At 44.5% G+C, this 24839-nt stretch overlaps 1 protein-coding gene across 8 annotated transcripts in view; it reads right to left on the bottom strand.

Moving 5' to 3' along the window:
• ADARB1 (adenosine deaminase RNA specific B1) overlaps positions 1–24839 on the bottom strand; it is a 277982-nt gene that overhangs the window by 136326 nt on the left and 116817 nt on the right. For 2 of the 8 annotated variants that reach the window (XM_043505835.1, XM_043505832.1), the window contains exon 3: positions 9514–9536. The exons of 1 other annotated variant lie outside the window; for it this stretch is intronic. The gene's annotated coding sequence lies outside the window, so the exon portion shown is untranslated. Of the gene's footprint in view, positions 1–4473; positions 4685–9477; positions 9537–24839 lie in introns of those variants that run through there. 5 more of the 8 variants (XM_038421053.2, XM_038421051.2, XM_043505834.1 and 2 more) reach the window with 5 other exon arrangements.

The following is a 24839-nucleotide window of genomic DNA, read 5'->3' as shown; positions in this document are numbered from 1 at the left end:
CTTGGAATCAACATGAGCAATCACTCGAAGAACATAATATAAACATGACTATGTATACAGACACTTTGTTTTACATAGATGGATTAACACTACACACAGATTCTAACTTTTGAGTGCTGGACATTGCAACATTAACATTGTTTATAAAAAGGGTAGAAAATTACATACACTGAAGAAAACAGGGTTTATAGCATGTGAAACTATACTGAACCCCCATGCCTGGTAATTCAACAAGGTTTGACAACAGGCCCTATATCCACATTAGACTAAAGGAATAACTAGTAGCAACAGTAAACTATCATCCTCTACATAGACCAAAGACTACAGGGGCAGATAACATGCTATCAGAGGGATTATATAGGACCCCTTGTATTCTACCACACAGTGAGACTAAATTCTGCAGCGTCTGCCCTACATTTTCCTGTCACATTATTCTGTCACTATGAAATACATGTCATTCCCATCCTTCTCGCCGACACACACACACAATTACAGATCATAGTTTTCTGATAAGGTAAACTTTGGCCAACTGGTAGCCAACATGTTACCAAAAATGAGCACAAAAATGAACAGATGACTTAAATAACTGAAAAACTGTATTTTGATAGCTAGTCGGGCAAGCACTTTCAAATGAAGTTTTCTTTTACGGTGCCTTCTCTCGCTGGCATCTTCAAATTTTCCTAAAACTTTGATAAAAATTATTCGGGCTCGAGTTGAGTGGGTAAACAATCATGCAATTCCCCCCCCAAGGCTGCAATCTTGTTCTCCAGAATCTCAGATTTTTTATTATTAATCATGAAGTCTCTAACCCTTATGGTTGAGAAGGAAACTTTCAAACTAAGTGAATGTAACTAACATAGTGATGTCTGCCTGGGTCTGCAGAAAGCCGAAAACCAGTACTAAGAGAAGTGTGAACTTTCCCATTTCTCTCAATGGAGCATTAACTTGCATGCCCAGTGATGACTATTTAAATATGAGCACTTCACTATTTCACTGCTGATCAAAGACTGTAAGATATGACAGGTTTCAGAGTAGCAGCTGTGTTAGTCTGTATCCGCAAAAAGAAAAGGAGTACTTGTGGCACCTTAGAGACTAACAAATTTATTTGAGCATAAGCTTTCGTGAGCTACAGCTCACTTCATCGGATGTATTCAGTGGAAAATGCAGTAGGGAGATTTTATATACACACACAGAGAACATGAAACAATGGGTGTTACCATACACACTGTAACAAGAGTGATCAGGTAAGGTGAGCTATTACCAGCAGGAGAGCAGAGGGAGGAGGGAAACCTTTTGTAGCGATAATCAAGCTGGGCCATTTCCAGCAGTTGATAAGAACATCTGAGGAACAGTGCTGGGGGGCGGGGAATAAGCATGGGGAAATAGTTTTACTTTGTGTAATGACCCATCCACTCCCAGACTTTATTCAAGCCTAAGTTAATTGTATCCAGTTTGCAAATTAATTCCAATTCAGCAGTCTCTCGTTGGAGTCTGTTTTTGAAGTCTTTTTTGTTGAAGACATGCCATTTTAGGTCTGTAATCAAGTGACCAAAGAGATTGAAGTGTTCTCCCACTGGTTTTTGAATGTTATAATTCTTGAAGTCTGATTTGTGTCCATTTATTCTTTTATGTAGAGACTGTCCAGTTTGGCCAATGTATATGGCAGAGGGGCATTGCTGGCACATGATGGCATAGATCACATTGGTAGATGTACAGGTGAACGAGCCTCTGATAAGCGTGGCTGATGTGATTAGGCCCTATGATGGTGTCCCCTCAATAGATATGTGAACACAGTTGGCAACCGGCTTTGTTGCAAGGATAGGTTCCTGGGTTAGCGGTTCTGTTGTGTGGTGTGTGGTTGCTGGTTAGTATTTGCTTCAGGCTGGGGGGCTGTCTGTAAGCAAGGACTGGCCTGTCTCCCAAGATTTGTGAGAGTGATGGGTCGTCCTTCAGGATAGGTTGTAGATCCTTGATGATGCGTTGGAGAGGTTTTAGTTGGGGGCTGAAGGGGATGGCTAGTGGCGTTCTGTTATTTTCTTTGTTGGGCCTATCCTGGAGTAGGTAATTTCTGGGTACTCTTCTGGCTCTGTCAATCTGTTTCTTCACTTCAGCAGGTGGGTATTGTAGTTGTAAGAATACTTGATAGAGATCTTGTAGGTGTTTGTGTCTGTTTGAGGGGTTGGAGCAAATGTGGTTGTATCATCAAGCTTGGCTGTAGACAATGGACAATACTACAACCCCCTCCTCCCTCCCCCCGTTCCTCAGACGTTCTTGTCAATGGCTGGAAATTGCCCACCTTGATTATCACTACAAAAGGTTCCCCCCCCCCCCCGCTCTCCTGCTGGTAATAGCTCACCTTACCTGATCACTCTCGTTACAGTGTAAACACCCATTGTTTCATGTTTTCTGTGTATATAAAATCTCCCCACTGTATTTTCCACTGAATGCATCCAATGAAGTGAGCTGTAGCTCATGAAAGCTTATGCTCAAATAAATTTGTTTGTCTCTAAGGTGCCACTTTTCTTTTTGTAAGAAATGAGAGGAACAATCTATTCTAAGAGTTCTCATTTCGGGGCAACACACGGATGATGGATGCATGGGAAGCAACCACCACACTTCCCCACCACACTCCCAACTAAATCCTACAGCCAAAAGGCCAGAGGAGCCCAGAAGGGCATCTGAGTCCCATCAAGGAGAAGTCAAGTCACAGAACCCAGAAAGATATCCAAGACACCCTCCAAAATGACCAGGTCCATTCCGGTACAAAGTCAGTAGTCAGAGTAGTTATCAATGGTTTACTGTCAAACTGCAAGAGCGCAGCTACTGTCGTCCTGCAGAGGTCAGTCCTGGGTCCAGTACTAGACAATATTTTCATTAATTACTTGGATAATGGAGCAGAGAGTATGCTTATAAAATGTGCAGATGACACCACGCTGAGAGGGGATGCACGCATTTTGGAGGACAGGATTAGAATTCAAAATGACCTTGACAAATAAGAGAATTAATCTCAAATCAACATGATGAAATTCAATAGCAATAAGTGCAAAGTACTACACTTAGAAAGGAAAAAATCAAATGCACAACTACAAAATGGGGACTAACTGCTAGGTGCTGCTGAAAGAGATCTGAGCTTTATGGTGCATCACAAATTGAATATGAGCCAACAATATACTGCAGTTGAGAAAAGGCTAATATTCTGAGGTGTATTAATGGAATTGTTGTATGTAAGACATGGGGGGGGGTCCTGCTCTACTTGGCAATGGTGAGGCCTCAGCTGGAGTACTGTGTCCAATTCTGGATGCCACACTTTAGCAAACATGAGGACAAGCTGAAGAGAGTCCAGAGGAGAGCAACAAAATGGTAAGAGATTTAGAAAACCTGATTTATGAGCAAAGGTGAAAAAAAACTGAGCATGTTAAGTCCTGAGAAAAGATGACAGAGGAGGGACTTGATAAGTCTTCAGCTACGTTGAAACCCATTATAAAAAGGATGGTGATCAATCGTTCTTGTCTATCTTTAATGGACATGGAGAAGTAATAGGCTTAATCTGCAGTAAGATTTAGGGTAGATATTAGGCAAAAGCTTCCCAACTATAAGGGCAGTTAAGCACAGGAATAGGTTTCCAAGGGAGGTTGTAGAATTCCCATCATTGGAGGCTTTTAAGAACAGGTTGGACAAACACCTGTCAGGCATGGTCTAGGTTTACTAGGTCCTTACTCAGTGCAGGGGGCTGGACTTGATGACTTCTCAAGGTCCCTCCCAGCCCTACATTTCTATGATTGTAGAGCAGCAGAGGCCTGGTCTTCTCTGGTGGTAAGACAGGGACGAATAGTTTTCTTTCTGACTGCAGGGGCTGCTGCTTCCCCCTCTGCTAAATGCTGCCTGCAGGCTCAGGCAGACATCATGAATTGGTTATATTCCATTTACATTCTCAAGTTTTTTCCTGCACAGTCATGAGGACTAGAAACACTCCCATGTCCCTTATTTAAAAAAAAAGAAAAAGAAAAAAAAGAAAAAGCTCAGATTCTGCCATCACATGACTGACAACTGGGGTTCTAGTCATGTGTCTTTTGTGCTTATTATTTAATCCAGCTCTGCTCATGGGTGAATCAGACTGAAGCAGTCTACATGACCACATTTTCAACCTATGTACAGTCCACCATAAATTGTGTTTTGAGAGAATGGAGTCTGGTTTCCTGCCAGAGTTTAGGACTACCAGTAAACCTTCCCACCTTCCCCACCCAAATCAAACTTAAGACAGTACTTTTTATTGGTGAATTATTCCAGGCTAAATTTGAATGATCAGAATTCACAATAAGTGATACATAGGGGGAGCGGGAAAGAAAGTAGGGGGATGTGTTACTCAGAATAGGAAAAATATATTTACTGTCTTATAACTCAAAAGGGTTAACTTAATTTTCTCATACACTGAACAGCAACAATCAATTTAAAAGTATGTCAGAAGTTGCTTACCTGGAGAGCAAGGAAGATAGCTAAAGTCTGTATGGGCCTGAGGAGGATTAAACCATTCAGAAATGCAGAAGAGGAAAAACTATTTAGGAGAAAGGGAATTCCTGCTTCAATTCACAGAAGATGGATACTATTTGTTAACAGTGTTTGGGAGATCCACTTCTCCTAAAATGATCACAGCAGTGGGAATCTGGAAAAGAAAAGAAGAAGTTATTCACCTTGTGCAGTAACAATGGTTCTTTGAGATGTGTGTCCACTGTTGGTGTATCTGCACCCCTGCTCCTCTAATTGGAGATTTTAGATTGCAGTGTCCGTTTGGCCCGCGCATGTGCCCTCATGGTTTCCTTCGAGGCGATCTAGCATGGGTGAACCTCAGTTCCTTCTCTACCGCAGAGACCCTTAACGGGAACTTCGAAGTAGAGGGGAGGAGGGAGGGCTGTGGAGCACCCATAGGGACACATCTCGTAGAACAATCATTACTGCATAAGTGAGTAACTTCTTCAAGTAGTGTTCCTATGGTTGCTTCACTGTAGGTGACTTCACAGCAGCATCCCCTATGGAGGACTGCGGCTTCGGAGTGGGGTCTATTATTGAAGACAGTACTATGGAGCCGAAGATGGCATTAGAGGCTGCGTCTCCAGTGATCTCATGGGCAGAGGCCCAGGTCGCTGCTCTGCAAATTTCCAAGATGGGAACATTTTTAAGAAACATCACTAAGGTAGAAACTGATCTCGTGGAGTGCGTGCAGGTTCCTAACAGGAGCAGCAGATTGTGCACCTGGTAACGGTGATTAATACTACCAGAGACCCATTTGGAGAGTTTTTGAGCCAACATTGCAGAATCTTTGGAACTTTCTGCGAATGAAAGGAAGGGTTTAGGAGACTTCCAAAGTCCTTAGTCTTGTCCAAATAAAATGCTAGGGTTCTTCTTACATCTAGCGTATATAGAATTGCCTCCCTGTTGTTACGATGAGGTTTTTGGAAAAAATGGGAAGATGGATTAGTTGATTCATATGAAAGGTGGGGAGCCTACTTTATGGAGAAACATGGGATTTGGCCTCAATGTGACTCTGTCTTTAAAAAAGACCATGAAGGGCAGGTATGCCATCAGGCATTTCTCATATCCTTCAACCTGAGGTAATGGCAACTAGAAATGCTTTCCTGGGCTCTGAGCTTACAAGCTTGTCCCCCTCCCAGCCACGGGGGGGGGGAGGAAAAGGGGAAACCAGTATTCACTCACCACCTCCTTCCTGTAAGTGGCTGCCCCACACCATGGGGAGTAGAGGGTGAGGGTGGGGACAGGCAGCCCAGATGTGCCTACATTTAAGGTGCAATATAGGCACAGCACAGTACAGTATTTGCTGGTTTGTTTTGTTGGTGGGGGGGTTTTGGTCTCCGCTGCTGCATGACAGCTTACTTCCAATTCCCCATGGTGTCCAGTTGGCCAGTCAATCCATAACTCTGGTGTTCGTATCTTTGAGGTTCTATTGCATAATTATTCTTATGACACAGAAAAAGGAAGAGAAGTACCTACTCCATTCGAGGCCAAAGGCAGTTGAGAAGGAACTGAGGGCAATTCACCTGCACAGCACTAGATAACCTCGAGGCAAACCATGCGGGAGGGAGGGCGCATGCACGGGCCGAATGGATGCTGCTACCTAAGATTTCCAATTAGAGGAGCAGGAGCACAGATGCACCTACAGTGCAGCAACCATCGGGACACTACATGAAGAACAAAAACTTATCAGAAAGAGGACCCAGCCCTTTTGTCCACACGAGAAAACGGTACCATTTTATTTGGGAGAGATGAGAGCCCCCTTTCTTCTTAGCTCCTGCATTTTCTTTTCCCTTCTCCACTCTGCTCTCAGTGATATGAACTGCAGACAAAGTCTCTGAGAGCTCAAGACTAGGTCAAGCTGGCTCCACCCCAGCCTCAGGCCTCCCTCCCTCCTGAAGGTTCAGCCCTACCTTGGAGAGACAACTCAGTACGATCCACAGCTTTCAGGCTTGTCTCTGCACATATGACAGTGAAACATTAGCAGAAAGTTTGAATTTCTCTAAAATCTCTGAAAAGGTGATTTTACCATTCTACATAGAAAAAGGGCAACTTCACATGAAAGCTGAGAGGCCCATAAAGATAATATAGCCTTATACATCACCACTAATAATAGAGACTCTGGAAATCTGTTGATAAATCTGTTGTTTCATGAACCAAAATATAATCTTACTGCCCCACAACCATATTCGCTCTGCAACACTAAATGGAATAAACAGCCATGATTTATTTTAGTCGGTAAATATAAAACTGATTATTTATTTGTAGTGGCAGTCACACACAGAGGCCCCATTGTGTAAATTACTGTAAAAACATAAAGTAATACACAGTTGTATCCTAAACATCTTCTCAGGCAGTTTGAGCTAAACCCACAGACGACTTCAAATACCACAAGAGAGATACTAAATATTCCTGTATTCAATGAGGAGCTAGTACAAAGAGGGAGATACATTGCATGATCTGCTGCAATCTGTCCCAACTGGCACGTTTGCAGGGCTGTTGGCTTCATTTTTAAGTAGGAGTCACAAAACCATAATCTTTAGTAACATTTACCAGATTGGGTATCCTTATTAACTTTTTCTTTGGTTAGTAAATATATATATTGTACAGTCTTGAAAAAAACTACTGTAATCTTGCATATTTATTGTTTGACTTGCCCCTAAGTTCAAGGAGTTAGATTGCCCAATGCTCCAACCAAAATCAGACCAGAACAAGGCAAATATAGAGTGCTCAATTTGAATGCACCTTGCAAACAGTTAAAGCCTCTAGCACATCTCTCTGCTTCTCAGCTGCAGACTTGAAGCCCACACAATCAGAGCACTCAGCTAGGAAATTGGGGAATGCCCTTACTCCACACAATGGCAGCAAGCATGGTGTTCTGTTACACAATGTACACAACCCTCCCATCTTGTAAGCATGAGCCATGGCAAATCAGCAGAAAAAGGTCAAACAGCTAAGGCAGTCACACCCCAGGGCTAAAGTTTTGATCTGCTAAGGAACCACAATAGTCCAGATAATAAACACAAACAATTAACTCTTACCCAATCAGAAAAAAGTAAAATACCTAACTAGGGAAAAAACAAACTGATTAAAAAATAGACAATAAAACTGTCAAGACACACATTTAACTGTGGTAAGGCAGCCCTCTTTCTCTTCTTGCTATGCGTCTCAGAAAAGGGTCTCCCATCTCTTGGGGACCTTCCCACGGACCTTAACAATGCCACCACTGATTTTGTTGCTTTCTTCCGTGTAGCCAGTTCAGAACCCACCTACAGGATTACTCCCATTCAACCCCTTTTGCCTTTATTTATAAGCAAATTTAGTGAACCCAAGCCACTGCCTCTTCCACCCTTAGACAAACTGCCACCAGACAGTGGCCTCCTTCTCTATTCTGTAGAAATGTAGGCTTGAACTCTCAACTTTCTGGTGCAAGAGGTGGTTTCTTGAATTCTCAATAGTGTTTCTCCTGGGTTCTCATCCCTTAGGTTTCCATCCCATCCTTTAGCACAGTGATCCCAATAAGCCCTCTGCCCTCCAGATCAGACTTCTTGGTGCTTTTCAAACAAATCAACCTGCCTATTCCTTCTCAAAAATGGGACTAGGTGTTCTCCTGGTATGTCCACATCCAAAACCGGACAGGTGAGTTATATCCTGTCCTATACCTGCACTGCCCAGCCAAGTTGATCCTAAGGAAGAAATTCTGTATCAAAACTTCCAGATCCGTCTTCCAGTACTTTCAGCAGGGCATCTTTCCTGAAGAATGCTTACCCTCATCGCAATACTTGCATTTTACACTGGGAGGTTCTCATTTTTATTCTGAAACCCCCACCGCCCTACCCCTTGACCTGTCTTAAGCCCCTCAAGCTTTTACCTAAAACTGGGAGCCAAAATTGGGTTACTGCTCCACAGCCATCCTCTTCTGAATCTGGTTCTTGGACATCACAGAACTAGCAAAATATAAAACCTTGATTTCTGCCAAGATCCCTACCCCATTCTCCTAGGATCCAGGGCCAAATACTCACACAAATCTGCTCAACCTAAAAGGCTGGAAATTGAGTAAAGTTTCTTCATAGCGGAGAATCTTCTCCTATGAGGCTGAATGTTTCCTGCTTAAGCATACAGATAACAGAGTTTGCTCTCATTTGCTTTATAGTAGCACCAATCTAGATCCTTTGCACAAGGCACTGAAAGTACAAGTGGTAAGAGACAGTTCCTACTCCGATGAGTTCACAGACTAACACACAAGACAGACAAAAGGCAGGAAGTAATATCCCCATATTATAGATGGAAACTGAGAGACACAGTAAATGACTTGTCCAAGGTCATATAGAAAATCTAAACACAGATTCAGAAATTTAGTCCAAGTCTTGTAGGTCCCATTCCAGGGCCTTAATCTTATACTTAGTGAGGTTGGTTTTTCTTCCCCACAACAGAAGATTTCATTAGACGGCGGTAGTGACCATAAAGGAACTGATACAGGAAAATATGTCGTAAATCACCCTTTGCCCAAAATTGAATGATTTATATTTAATAGCTGCTCTCTTCTAGCACAAGAATAATTTTTTTCACTCAAGTTGTCAATTACTCAATTTCAACATTATACTTCTCTTACTCATATCACTTACAAGACAGTCTTACATCAAGATCTGTAGCTACTACTGAAGGCATGTACTGTACTCATAAAAAGAAAACTTTGAATATGTTACTGTTGTTACCCATTGTTGAAAAAAGTTTTTATATATAAGATTCTTCTGCCCTGTGTCTTCAGGTGCAACTGCAATTGTTCTCCTCAGTAACAGATTGTTTGTAAAAGTCGTACTTCTTGAATAAAAAAATAAAACTGAAAACTAGACTAAAAATCCTCTTTATGCAAAGCAGTAATAAGTTTAGAAAAAAAGGAATATTGAATCTATATTTAATACTAATCTTATGGTAAAGTACTAGAATACTCACTTTTACCATCTGTAAAATAGGGATAATATTACTGACCTCTTTGTAAAGCGCACTGAGATCTATGAAAGAAAAGCAAAAAAGAAAAGGTGGTGTTATTCAAGCAAGAACATAGGGGGGCATGGATCAGCATCTCCCCATCAGTACCCAGCACGCACCGGGGAAGCTAATGATGCAACCAGCGGACCAAATTCGGTGATTAATCCTGATCATGTACCACCTGAGGCATGTTGTGCATACTCTAATAAGCAGCAAGAACATACATTACAATCCTTGGTTCTAAATCGGGTTTCATTTTACTGTCAGTATCAAGATGTATTGGGTTAGATTCTTACATCATTTACAGTAACACTGAAGTTAGTCTGGATTTACACAAGTGTAACTAAGATCAGAATATGGCCTACTGAATTTTCTTCCCTAACACAACAATGTATATGTTGGGCCGGAGTCTCAATAGGTGTAAATTGACATCGATCCATTGGCTTCCCCAACTGACAACCCGGCCCGTTATTGACCTGCATTATTTGAGGAGGAAGAACACACAGTAAATCTTCCCAACATAAATGCCATATTTGTTTTCCTTTATCGAAAGTCTGAGTAATTTAAAAATCTATCAGTATGGCAAAGCAAACAGTACCCTAATTATGTTAAATTTGTGTGCCATGAACTGCAGATTACATCTACTGGTTCATCAGCTCTCTTGTTGTGTGTTAATTTATTTCAGATCCATTTCTCAGAAGAGTTCCCATAATTTAGGTTATTTCCTAAATTTGTATCTTTATTACAACCTGGCTCCTAGGTACATTTACATTGCCTCATTTTGGCATAGGAGAAGGTGGGGGGGAAAAAACAGATACTCACCTTCTCGTAACTGTTGTTCTTCGAAATGTGTTGCTCATGTCCATTCCAATTAGGTATGTGCATGCTGCATGCACAGTCACTGAAAGGTTTTTCCCCTAGCAGCACCCGTTGGGTCAGCTGTGGAGCCCCCTGGAGTGGCGTCTTCATGGCGGTGAAGATAGGACCCTGCCAACCCACTGCCTTTTCAGTTTCTTCTTGCCAGCTACTCCGACAGAGAGGAAGGCAGGTGTGTCTTGGAATGGACATGAGAAACATCTCGAAGAGCAACAGTTACGGGAAGGTGAGTAACCATTTTTTCTTCTTCGAGTGCTTGTTCATGTCCATTCCAATCAGGTGACTCCCAAGCCCTAACTAGGAGGTGTGGTCGGAATTTATGGAATTACAGACTGAAGCACCACTCTGCCGAATACCACATCGTCCCTGGCATGCTGGGTAACAGCATAGTGAGAGGTGAAAGAGAGAACCATCCTGCAAATCTTGTGAATCAGTACTGGGACCAGGAACGCTACCAAGGAGGCCTGCACTCTTGTGGAATATGCAGTTAGTACAGGGGCCAGTACTTTTGCCTGATCGTAGCATGATCGGATACAGGACGTGAGCCACGATGAAATTCTCTGTGACAACACCAGGAAGCCTTTCATTCTATCTGCAACTGCCACAAACAACTGGTTCGACTTACGGAACGGCTTCATGCATTCAATGTAATAGACCAGTGCTCGTCAAACATCCAAGGAGTGTAGTTTTTGTTTCCAACTATCTGCGTGAGGCTTAGGGTAAAAGACGAGTCGAAAAATGTCCTAATTGGCATGGAATTGGGAGACAACCTTTGGAAGGAAGATCGGATGAGGCCTAAGTTGCACCTTGTCCTTATAAAAAAAGTATAAGGAGGGTTGGGGCCCTAAGCTTAGTCACTCTCCTTGCTGATGTTATGGAGACCAGAAATGCCACCTTCCATGATAGGTAGAGCAATGAACAAGTCACTAGGCGTTTGAAGGGCAGGGGGAGGGCATTCATCTGGACAGGACCAGATTACGGTCCCGAGTTGGGATTGGTTGTCTAACCTGCGGGTATAGTCTGTCAAGATCCTTCAGAAAACGACTGACCATGAGGTTGGCAAAGACTGAATGGCCAGCCGCTCACGGATGAAATGCCAGAATGGCCACCAAGTAGACCTTGAGAGATGATACCAAGAGGCCCTACTGTTTCAAATGTAGTAGGTAGTCTAAGATGAAAGGTATAGGTGCCAGCATCAGGAGAGCGTGAACTTGAGAACACCAGGTTGAGAATCTTTTCCATTTGGCTAGGTAGGTGGCCTTGGTGGAGGGTTTCCTACTGCCAGGTAGGACCTCCCTAACGGCCTCAGAGCACATTAGCTCTGTCGGGATTAACCAAGAAATTTGTAAGCGGTGAGGTGAAGAGACTTGAGGCTGGGATGATAGAGGCGGCCGTGGTCTGGGGTGATCAGGTGTAGAAGCAGGGGCAATGAGATTGGGATGTCCACCAATAGCTCCAGGAGCATGGCATTCCAGTGCTGGTGAGGCCAGGCTGGTGCTATCAGAATGACCACAGCCCTTTCCCTGCAGATCTTGAGCAGAACCTTGTGGATGAATGGAAACGTCAGGAAGGGAGGAGGAACGTATCCACAAGGGAGCCCAGACTATCATTCTGGAAGGAACAGAACTGGAGGCATTTTCTGTTGCTCTTTGTGGCGAACAAGTCGATTCGGGGAACGCCCCAACTTTGAAAAATACTGTTCACTAAGTCCAGGCAAATAGACCACTCGTGATTGTGAAAGGATCTGCTGAGATAGTCCGCCAACTCGTTCTGAGAACCTGGGAGATAGGATGCTTCCAGGTGAATTGAATGGGCTATGCAAAAGTCCCATAGCTTGAGGGCTTCCCAACATAGGGGGGAGGAATGAGTTCTACCCTGCTTGTTTATATAAAACATTGCAATTGTGTTGTCTGTCATCACCTCTGCGCATTTCCCTTAGAAGTGGGCCTGGAATGTCTGGCATGCCAGGCGGACTGCTCTCAGCTCCTTGACATTGATGTGGAGTGAGAGTTCATCTTGGGACCAGAAACCTTGAGTCTGAAGGTCTCCCAGGTGAGCACCCCACCCCAACGCTTACGCATGTGTCACCAGAGACAGGGAGGGCTGGGGCTTGGCAAAGGGGACTCCCACGCTTACCTTCTATGGGTTGAGCCACCAGTGGAAAGATTCAAGAACTGACACTGGGATGGTGACCATCTTGTCCAAACTGTCACACCCTGGCCAATAGGCTGATGCCAGCCAGGCCTGGAGAGATCTGAGCCTCAGCCTTGCATGCTGTACCACATACGTACACGCTGCCATGTGACCAAGGAGTTTCGAGCAATTCCTCGCTGTGGTGGTGGGGTACTGCTTGAAGCTTTGTATGTTGTCTGTCATTTTGACCCAAGTCTCACACTGCTCCAATAAACTCTATCCTCTGCATAGGGGATAGGGTTGATTTGTACTCGTTGAGAAGGAGACCCAGCCTGTTGAAGATAGATCTTACCAAACGGACATGGAGTTCCACTTGATCGGCCCCTGAGCAGCCAGTTGCCGAGGTACAGAAATACCTGCACCTGTCTTCATCGCAGGAAGGCGGCTACAATTGCCATGTGTTTGGTAAACACTTGAGGGGCCGTTGACAGACCAAAAGAGCACTGTAAATTGGTAATGGTTGTGGTTGACCACGAACCTGAGAAAACGTCTGTGGGCTGCAATTAGAGAGATGTGGAAGTACGCATCCTTGAGGTCGAGGATGGGTATCAGTCTCCCAGATCCAGAGGTGGAATGATTGCATTTAGAGAGACCATGTGGAATCTCAACTTCTTCATGAATCTGTTGAGACCTTCCAAACAGAGGATGGGTCTGAGAGCCGCTTTGGCTTTGGGGATTAGGAGAGGGGAACTGGTAGAGAAGAGGTGGGCAAGAGGTGGAGCAGGGACAGGAAGAGGCAGGGCGGGGGTGGGGCCTTGGGGGAAGGGGTGAAGTGGGGACAGAGCCTGGGGTTGAATACCCCCCGGCACTTTGGAAAGTCGGCGCCTGTGCCTGGTGTGCTCACTATTGATAGGGGGTGGCCCAGAGGATGAAGACCCCGCTACTGCTTCATCCAGTGAGGACAACAAAGCAGCCAGAGGCGATACCGGGCCCTCTTGGCCTCCGGCTCCCTGGACTCGTCCTGCTTGGTGCTGTGCTTCTTGGTGCTGACTGGGCCTCGGTGCCAGTCGTGGACCCAGGATCTGGACAAGGCTCTGTATCGTTCATTTAAACTGTTTCAGAGCCCTGAGGGGTGGGATGGTTCGTGGCTGGCAGGGACACACGTCCTTCCGATACCTCAAACTGGGAACCCCTAGAGTGTGACCTGGACCGATGGTAGGCCCATGGGGGGCCAGAATGGTCATTGTGTGGGCCACTGCCACGGCACCATCCTCACATCCTGCCTGTGTCTGCGGCGGTCTGATCAGTGCCGGCTGCGCCACGAATAGTAAGACTCCATCTCTAAGTCCGATGACTGGAACACAGAGCGCGAAGACTAGGGTGACCAGATATCCCGATTTCATAGGGACGGTCCTGATATTTGGGGCTTTTTCTTATACAGAGGCCTATTACCCCCAATCCCTATCCCGATTTTTCACACTTGCTATCTGGTCACCCTAGCAAAGACCACAGCGGTGCTGAGTGGGACGGTGCCAGAGAACACTGCCATGGGGAGTGGTGCTGCAAGGGCGGTGTTGGGGAATGATGCTGCAGGGATTGATGCCATGGGGACGGCGAGCAGCGCCTCATCATTGCGGTCTTGCCTCTGGACGGTGCTGCGCATTGCAGTGCTAGAGGTTTTCCCAGCTGACGGGACTGTGAAGCCATCATTGCAATCAAGTCCCTGGCCACTTCAAATGTGTCTGGGGTGGAAGGCAGCTCCAGCTTCTCTCCTGACACTCTCAAGCAGGGGAGTCCAACAGCACTGGACTCGACAGACCCCCTTGTGTGTCCAAAGTCGATGGTGCTGGCTCCTGCAAGACCAGCGCTGAGTGCCCGTGCATGGGACGCACCCTGGTGGCACTATCCAACCTGGCCGCTCTAGATGTTGGCGAACGCCCTCTGTCCACCTTTTCGTGCCACCTATGTGGCACCAGAGAATGTGAGCAGTGCCGTGCTGTCTACGCGTGCTTCAGCGCCAGGGAGTGTTGGTGCTGAGGATCCCTATGGCCAGAGTCCTTCATAGAATCATAGAATATCAGGGTTGGAAGGGACCTCAAGGAGGTATCTAGTCCAACCCTGTGCTCAAAGCAGGACCAATCCCCAACTAAATCATCCCAGCCAGGGCTTTCTCAAGCCTGACCTTAAAAACCTCTAAGGAAGGAGATTCACCACCTCCCTAGGTAACACATTCCAGTGCTTCACCACCCTCCTAGTGAAAAAGTTTTTCCTAATATCCAACCTAAACCTCTCTGCAACTTGAGACCATTACTCCTTGTTCTGTCATCTGCTACTACTGAGAACAGTCTAGATCCATCCTCTTTGGAACCCCCTTTCAGGTAGTTGAAAGCAGCTATCAAATCCCTCCTCATTCTTCTCTTCCGCAGACTAAACAATCCCAGTTCCCTCAGCCTCTCCTCATAAATCATGTGTTCCAGGCCCCTAAATCATTTTTGTTGCCCTCTGCTGGAACGGAGGCCAGAGCACTCTGCACGGAGGTGCTTGGTGCTGGCTCCTGCCAGCCCGGAGCCATCTGGGGATGGAGGGCTGCTTCCATCAGGATCTGCTTCAGCCTGAAGTCCCATTCTTTTTTCGTCCATGGGTGGAACCCTTTACAAATCTTGCACCAATCTGTTTGATGCACCTCCCCCAGGCACTTGAGGCAAGAGTCGTGGGGGTCACCCACTGGCATGGGCTTGTGGCAAGTTCCTCAGGGTTTAAACCTTTGGAATTGAGGCATGCCCCGAACTCCAAGAGGGGAGACAAACTGGGGTGGGGGAAGGCCTCCCACTCCTAGCTAACTAACTAAGTAACTTACACTAACTAAACTATTTACAGAAAGCTCAATTACAATCCTAGGGGAAGCATTTGCTAAGGCAAGTGACCACAGTTCCAGCAACTGTCACTGGCGGTAAGAAGGAACTGAAGAGACGGCAGGTCAGCAGGGTCCTATATTCACCGCCATGAAGGCGTCACTCTAGGGGGCTCCACAGCTGACCCGATGAGGGCTGCTAGGGGTACAACCTTCCAATGACTGTGCGCACACACCTAATTGGAATTGACATGAGCAAGCACTCTAAGAAGAATAAGAACAGGCCCTATGTACAGTTTTCACAAGATCAAGAGATCTGTAATAAGATACACAAGATTTACTGCTTGAGATGTCACTTTATACAAAGACTAACTTAACTTCAGTTTAAATATTAAGTACATAACATAAATTAAGCTCTATTTGTTTTGCTTAACAGTATACATCAAGTTTCTAAATTCCAGTGAAAGTACTTGTACAACATTTTCTTATCTCCAGTTTCCAGTTAGACAAAAGTTTTATTGTTGCTTATGCCATTACATAAGGTAAATTAAGCTTTTATCACAGTTACCATTATAAGCTTTATTGTTCACACTTTCTCAAATATTCAAATAAGTTCTTTTGGGGCTGAAATTTGGTAGGGTGCCTCTGGGGCCAAAGCCGAATGTGTAAAACTTCCGTGATATCAAATAGAATAGGAGGTGCTAGAGCAGTGGTTCTCAACTTTGGTCCACCGCTTGTTCAGGAAAAGAACGGTGGCGAGTTGGGCCGGTTTGTTTACCTGCCATGTCCGCAGGTTCGGCCGATGGCGGCTCCCACTGGCCACAGTTTGCTGTTCCAGGCCAATGGGGGATGCGGGAAGTGGCGCGGGCCAAGGGATGTGCTGGCCGCCCTTCCTGCAGCCCCCGTTGGCCTGGAGCGGCGAACCGTGGCCAGTGGGAGCCGCGATCAGCCGAACCTGCATTCGCAGCAGGTAAACAAACAAGGCCAGCGCACCAGGGGCTTTCCCTGAACAAGCGGTGGACCAGAGTTGAGAACCACTGTGCTAGAGCTACGGTTCCACTACGGTTCCACAGTATTTCAGCAGGTATTGTTTGAAAAATATGAATTTGTTTTACTTAAGCTTAACACAGTATTTGGAGTGCAGACTTGAAACATAGATAAGTAGAGAACCCTGACCCCACAGTAGTGCCATTCATTGATTTTAGGTGCAACTCAAGAATGGGGGGAATAGTTGGGGAGCAGGTTGGAATGACAGCTATGCTTGACAGCCGAAGTTTTGCCTGGCTTGTGAGAGGTCCTCAAGCTTCTCAGAGACCACTAGCTAAGCATGTCACCTAAAAAGAATGACAAATACCTCAGGACAGAAGGATTTAAAGCCAGCCAGCTCTTTGTGTTATAGCATTAATGAGAAGTTTCAGAGTAGCAGCCGTGTTAGTCTGTATTTGCAAAAAGAAAAGGAGTACTTGTGGCACCTTAGAGACTAACAAATTTATTAGAGCATAAGCTTTCGTGAGCTAAGTGAGCTGTAGCTCACGAAAGCTTATGCTCTAATAAATTTGTTAGTCTCTAAGGTGCCACAAGTACTCCTTTTCTTTTAGCATTAATGAGGTTTATATAGTCCTATATCATCCAGGTTACTTCTCTCTTCTTGACTTTAGCAAAGCTTTTGACACGGTCTCCCACAGCATTCTTGTCAGCAAGTTAAGGAAGTATGGGCTGGATGAATGCACTATAAGGTGGGTAGAAAGCTGGCTAGATTGTCGGGCTCAACGGGTAGTGATCAATGGCTCCATGTCTAGTTGGCAGCCGGTGTCAAGTGGAGTGCCCCAGGGGTCGGTCCTGGGGCCCGTTTTGTTCAATATCTTCATAAATGATCTGGAGGATGGTGTGGATTGCACTCTCAGCAAATTTGCGGATGATACTAAACTGGGAGGAGTGGTAGATACGCTGGAGGGGAGGGATAGGATACAGAAGGACCTAGACAAATTGGAGGATTGGGCCAAAAGAAATCTAATGAGGTTCAATAAGGATAAGTGCAGGGTCCTGCACTTAGGATGGAAGAATCCAATGCACCGCTACAGACTAGGGACCGAATGGCTCGGCAGCAGTTCTGCGGAAAAGGACCTAGGGGTGACAGTGGACGAGAAGCTGGATATGAGTCAGCAGTGTGCCCTTGTTGCCAAGAAGGCCAATGGCATTTTGGGATGTATAAGTAGGGGCATAGCGAGCAGATCGAGGGACGTGATCGTTCCCCCTCTATTCGACACTGGTGAGGCCTCATCTGGAGTACCTGTGTCCAGTTTTGGGCCCGCACCACTACAGGAAGGATGGGATAAATTGGAAGAGTACAACGAAGGGCAACAAAATGATTAGGGGTCTAGAACACATGACTTATGAGGAGAGCTGAGGGAGCTGGGATTGTGTAGTCTGCAGAGAGAAGAATGAGGGGGGATTTGATAGCTGCTTCAACTACCTGAAAGGGGGTTTCAAAGAGGAGGCTCTCGACTGTTCTCAATGTAGCAGATGACAGAACGAGGAGTAATGGTCTTCAAGTTGCAATGGGGGAGGTTTAGATTGGATATTAGGAAAAACTTTTTCACTAAGAGGGTGGTGAAACACTGGAATGCGTTACCTAGGGAGGTGGTAGAATCTCCTTCCTTAGAGGTTTTTAAGGTCAGGCTTGACAAAGCCCTGGCTGGGATGATTTAACTGGGACTTGGTCCTGCTTTGAGCAGGGGGTTGGACTAGATGACCTTCTGGGGTCCCTTCCAACCCTGATATTCTATGATTCTATGATTCTATGATTCTCTTTCCTGGATTGGAAATTACACATACAGCATAAACAAGGCCTGTGGGTTGGTATGCAGAAGAGCAGGGAATGACAAAACACACAAATAATCAGGATGGGGTCAAATACTGATATTGATAAAGACCTGACTACAGAATCCTCTTAAATGCATGTCAAATAATCCCTCCTATTAGACCTGTCTCCCCTTCTCTATCAGTTTTCCTAGATCTCGTCCCATCCTCTCTCATTACTTCCCCTTATCTATTTTTTTACAGTAGCATCTCAAGGTCCCAACTGAGACAAGACAACGGCTGGGATGGAAAAAAGAACCACAGACTGGTAAAGTAACTTGTGTAAATTCACACAGCAGGTCAGTGACCGAGCTAGAAGTAGAATCCAGGTCCCCCAAATCCCAGTCCAGTGTCCAATCCACTAAATCACCCTCACTTTTCCCCTAGTTCACTACCCAGATTTCATTGCCCGTCCCCCCCCCCCCCCCCCCCGCATCCATACATAGCTGGCAACACATGGAAGTTTGTCAGGGCAGTTATCTTAATAAGGGACTGACTTGGGTCCCTTGACAATTGACTGTTCTATGTGCATTCTGGCAGTTTCTGAATTACATTCTTCTTAGGTGAGGAAAACCACCCAGAACTCACCTTGCTGACTACTGTTTTTCAGGTAGAGTTTAGGTCCTTTCACTTATAAAACCCTAAATGGCTTGGAATCTACCTAACACAGACTGCCTCTCTCCATTGCTGCAACATTGTTGCAGTTAGCTTTAGTATGGGTGTTCAAGCTCCTACAGTTTAGGAGAGAGATGCTGGCAGGTCATTCTCTTTGGGACCTGAATATTGGAATTCATTCCACATTCTCCTTGTCCAAAACAGTCCAAATCCACTGACCTTGGGGAAACATTCTATGACAGGTTGTGGGTTATGACTGTCACAAACTGAATTCCATTTTGTTTGGTGAATGCCATTTTCAATTATACCCTTCACCTTGCACTGTAACCTCCATCTTGGGTTAAGACATCCAGGTGGTGTTGAAAGCCAGTCAAATCTTGACAGAGTCTATTCTGGATGTTGTGTGCTCAAGGTAGGGGATGGGACACTTGACGAGTACCAACAATGAGATAGCTAACAAGGACCATCAACAATGAATGACTCTTTTCTACTGGAACACTGGGTGTTCTCCTAGCAATGCCATTGCCTTTGAATGGCTCAACGACCAATGCAATTCCTTGGGACAATGAACTCTACACAGAAGCTGAAGGAGGCGCACCTGGAGCACACCCCAACTCTAGCCAAAGCACATAAACAATAATTGGGGATGAAACACAGAATGCCAACTCCACAGGGAGCACAGATGCTAAATTGATGCCCCAATTTAAGGAAGGAGGGTATTAAAACCCATTGCTTCACCTTTAATAAGAGGCTTGAGAAGGCTTTTCACTCAAATCAGAATTTCTTTGCAGATTGGCTCCCTCTTCCAATCCCATTACTGGTACGAAAAACCACAGGGGCCTATAGCCAAATGGAAGATACAGGGGATTATGAGCAATATAGATTTTATTCATAGATTTTAAGGCCAAAATGGGCCACTGAAGTCATCTAGTCTAACTTCCTGCATAACATAGGCTGTAGGACATCCCTGAATTAATTCCTGTTTGAACTAGAGCATATCTTTTAGAAAAAAAAATCCAATCTTGATTTTGAAACTACAAGTGATGGAGATTCCACCACAACTCTAGGTAATTAATTCCAGTGTTTAACTCACTGTTAAAAATGTCCACGTTATTTCCAGTCTGAATTTTCCCTGCTTCTACTTCCCACCACTGGACCTTGTTATACCTTTGTCTACTAGACCAGTGGCTTTCAACCTGTGGTCCACAGACCTCTGAGGGCCTGCAGACTATGTCTATGGGGCCCATGGAAGGTTGTTGTTACCACAGAACAGTCATTTTGAACCTGTGGGCTGTGGAACCCTGGGGTCCTCAGACAATGCCTAAGATTTTCAAAGGGATTCGCACTTTCATTTGAAATGTGTTGGGGTCCACAAATGAAGAAATGTTGAAAACCACTGTGCTAGGCTGAAGACAGTCATCACATTTCTGGCACTCATGTAGATACATCTACACTATAATCAAGTCACACCTTAATCTTCTCTTTGATAAGATAAGTAAATTGAGCTCCTGGAATCTCTCACTGTAGGACATTTTTTTCCTTTTCTTTGATCTTTCTTGTGGCTATTCTCTGGACGTTCTCCAGTTTTTGAACATCCTTCTTGAATTGAGATCATACTGAACACAGTATTCCAGTAGCGGTCAAACCAGTGCAAAATAGAGATAATAAATCCTCCTTACTCCTACTCAATATTCCCTGAAAATGGAGCTGATCTGCAGAGAAAACCTGATTCAAGTCAAAGCCTTCTCAAATGCAGTGAGATATCAATGTCTATCTCCCCCTCCACCCCACATATACATCCAAAGTGACTGCACCTCACCTTAAGCCGACAGGCCCTTGTCTGGCTTACTAGGGGAAGGGATATACTTCTTTAGGGTGGGGAGTGGGATAGAGAGACACGGACACTGCTGCAAAAGCAGATAGGATCAGCATGGCGATGCTGTCTCCTCCCCCAGGGACCGGAAGGGACCGGAGCTGATAAAGGACAAGGCCAGTAGGAGAAGTCCCCTTTTCCCCAAACCAGGCAGAACAGCATCCATCCTCCCACCCTTGAAAATGGCAAAATACCAGATTTGGTCAGGACCCACTGTGGGCATTCTATAAGCTGCTCCTTTCTCGAGGAGGCTGGGAAGGAATTTTCCCCTCACCACCAGATTGGCCAAGGGAGACTTAGGGCGGTTTTAGCCTTTTCTGCAGCAGGATGGAGTGGGAGGGCTTTGTTAGGGTGAGTAGGGAATAGCAGTTAGGCTATGATATCACAACTCATTGTGTAATTGTCGGATGGATGTCCTGTGCAGGTACTCCATAGGGAGGGGATACAGTAATCAGACAAATGCTTTGGTAAAGGATTTAAATGAGGTATATGTTAAAGGAGCAGAACAAGGGAGTTTAGGGCGCCTATGACTGGCACAGCAGGGAGCAGACTACCGCCTCCTTTATAGGCCACCTCAACCCTCATTCAAGGGAGTGGAGAGATGGTAAGGTCCCAGCGGCAGGTTGGCTGGGGGAGGGGGAACTGACAGAAGCCCCTAGGTCAATTTTGAAATAATGGAGTTACCTGTACTGTACACTTTTATCTGCCGAGTAGTCCCAGACTACTATCTAATAATAAAGGTGCAGCCGAATTAAATTATATCCAACCTGTCCTGTCTTTCTTCCAGTATAGCCAGATAAATCCCACCAGCCCTTTTAGCCACATCATCATTTTGCAAGCTCATGTTCAGCTGATTATCCAGTATGAGTCCCGTGCTTTTTCATACTCACTGATTTCCAGGATATAATCCCCTATCCTATAAGTATGGTTGACATTTTATTTTGTTATATAGTACCTTACATTTGGCCAAACTGAAATGCATACTGCACCCAGTTTACCAAGCAAACCAAATCACTATCAGTGACTTGTTATCTTCATTGCTGACCACTCCCCAATCTATGTCATCTGCAGACTATCAAAAACAATTTCATGTTTTCCTCCATATATTAACAAAAATATTGAATGGCATAGGGCCAAGAACCAGACCCTGTAGGACCTCATTAGAAACATTTCGCTCAGTGATGTTTCCCCATTTACAATTACACTGTCAGACGTACCAGTTAAACAGTTTTCAATCAATTTAATATGTGCCAATATAAAATAGCCTTGCCCCTTAAATTTTAACTCCAGAGGCTTAAAGAAAGAGAGGCTTTTTGAGGGGGGGAGAGGTTCAGAAGAATAAGAGGATGATTTATATCTAGATTTGATTTTGACAAATAGGGAAGAACTGGTTGAGAATCTGAAAGTGGAAGGCAGCTTGGGTGCAAGTGATCATGAAATGGTAAAGTACATGATTCTAAGGAATGTTAGGAAAGAAAACAGCACAATAAAGATAATGGATTTCAAAAAGACAGACTTTAGCAAATTCACGGAATTGGTAGGTAAGATCTCCTGGGAAGAAAGTCTAACGGGAAAAACAGTTCAAGAGAGTGGGAAGTTTTTCAAAGAGACATTATTAAGTTTGCTCTTGTGCTCTATCTCAATGTGAAGGAGACCACCCTTGCTTAAACAGAAAATCTTCAATGATCTGAAACTCAAAAGAGAGTCTTATAGAAAGTGGAAACCAGGTCAAATTACAAAGGATGAATATAAACAAATAACACAAGTATGTAGGGACAAAATTAGAAAGGTCAAGGCACAAAACGATATTAAACTAGCTGGAGACATAAAAAGTAAGAAAAAAACATTCTACAAAAACACTAGAAGCAAGATGAAGACCAATGACAAGGTAGGCCCGTTACTCAATGGGGGGGAGGGGGGAGAGAAATAATAACAGAAAATGTGAAAATGGCAGAAGCATTAAATTATTTTTTTGTTTCAGTTTTCACCAAAAAGGTTAGCAGCAACTGGACGTCTAACAAAGTGAATGCCAATGAAAATGAGGTAGGATCAGAGACTAAAATAGGGAAAGAACAAGTTAAAAATTACTTAGAGAAGTTAGATGTTTTCAAGTCACCAAGGCCTGATGAAATACATCCTAGAATACTCAAGGAGCTGACTGAGGAGATATCTGAGTAATTAGCAATAATCTTTGAAAAGTCATGGAAGACAGGAGAGATATAGTGCCCATCTATAAAGAGGGAAATAAGGATAACCTGGGGAATTACAAACCAGTCAACTTAATTTCAGAAATCGGGAAAGATAATGGAGGAAATAATTAACCGATCAATTTGCGAACACCTTGAAAATAAGAAGAAGATAAGTAACAGTCGGCATGGATCTGTCAAGAACAAATCAAGTCAAACCAACCTAGTAGCTTTCTTTGACAAGCCTTGGGGGGGGGGAGGTGGAGGGGTGGACATATCTTGACTTTAGTAAGGCTTTTGATACTGTCTTGCATGACCTCCTCATAAACAAACTAGGGAAATACAACATAGATGGCGCTACTATAAGATGGGCGCACAACTGGTTGGAAAACTGTTCCCCAAGAGTAGTTATCAGTAGTTCACAGTCAAGCTGGAAGAGCATATCGAGTGGGGTCCCACAGAGATCAGTTCTGGTTCCAGTTCTGTTCAATATCTTCATCAATGATCGAGACAATGGCATAGACAGTACATGTATAAAATTTGCAGATGATACCAAGCTGGAGAGGTTGCAAGTGCTTTGGAGGATAGGATTAAAATTCAAAATGATCCAGACAAACTGGAGAAATGGTCTGAAATAAGTCTAATGAAATTCAGTAAGGACAAATGCAAAGTATTCCACTTAGGAAGGAACAATCAGTTGCACACATACAAAATGGAAAATGACTGCTTAGGAAGGAGTACTGCAGCAATGGACCTGGGGGTCATAGTGGATCACAAGCTAAATATGAATCAATAGTGTAACACTATTTCAAAAAAAAGCAAAATATCATTCTGGGTTGTATTAGCAGGAGTGCTGTAAGCAAGACACGAGAAGTAGTTCTTCCACTCTACTCTGTGCTGATTGTGTCCAGTTCTGGGCACCACATTTCAGGAAAGATGTGGACAAATTGGAGAAAGTCCAGAGAAGAGCAACAAAAATGATGAAAGGTCTAGAAAACATGACCTATGAGAGAAGATTGAAAAAATTGGGTTTGTTTAGTCTGGAGAAGAGAAGGCTGAGAGGGGACACAATAACAGTTTCCAAGTACATAAAAGGGTTGTTAAAAGGAGGATGGAGATAAATTGTTCTTATTAACCTCTGAGGATAGGACAAGAAGCAATGGGCTTAAATTGCAGCAAGGGCAATTTAGGTTGGACAATAGGAAAAACTTCCTGTAAGGGTGCGTAAGCCCTGGAATAAATTGCCCAGGGAAGTTGTGGAATCTCCATCATTGGTGGTTTTAAGAGCAGATTAGACAAACATCTGTCAGGGATGGTCTAGATAATACTTAGTCCTGCCATGAGTGCAGGGGACTGGACTAGGTGACCTCTTGAGATCCCTTCCAGTTCTACGATTCTATATGGAGATGGAAACTCAGTTGTGGACTACCTCCACAAATGAGGCAAAAGTAGAAAGTCACTACCTTAGATAGGTTGTATGAAATGGTCGTGTTGTAAGAGTTTTATCATCTGTGTTCCCATGACTTTAAAATGTGGGCTGTGGACCACAAACTGCCTGGCAGACAAGTATGGGGACAGTAGGTTGGGTTCTGGACAGAAGCCCAAGAGAAAAGTGGTCAAGTATGGGACCCAGGAGGGGGATATGCAGGTGCATCCCAGTAATGGAAAGTGATTAATCCCAAGATGGAAGCAGTTACCACTCCAAGCTAACCCCCTCAGAGAAATCCCAGAGATCTGAGGTGTTTTAACCATCAAGGAACAAAGAACAAGTGAGCTAACTGCTCAGAAACCACATATTAGGCGGCTGACAGTGCACTACAATGGACTAACCTATTAGCAATCCAGGCTACACCTCGAATTTATGGAGTTAACTGTGTGACTTAGTCAGCTCATCTGGGGCATACTACATACATGGTGCTGAGTTCACTCCTCA

This window comes from Dermochelys coriacea, chromosome 11 (genome assembly GCF_009764565.3).
Source record: "Dermochelys coriacea isolate rDerCor1 chromosome 11, rDerCor1.pri.v4, whole genome shotgun sequence".
Lineage (NCBI taxonomy): Eukaryota > Metazoa > Chordata > Testudines > Dermochelyidae > Dermochelys > Dermochelys coriacea.
This window is presented reverse-complemented; position numbering and strand designations above follow the sequence as displayed.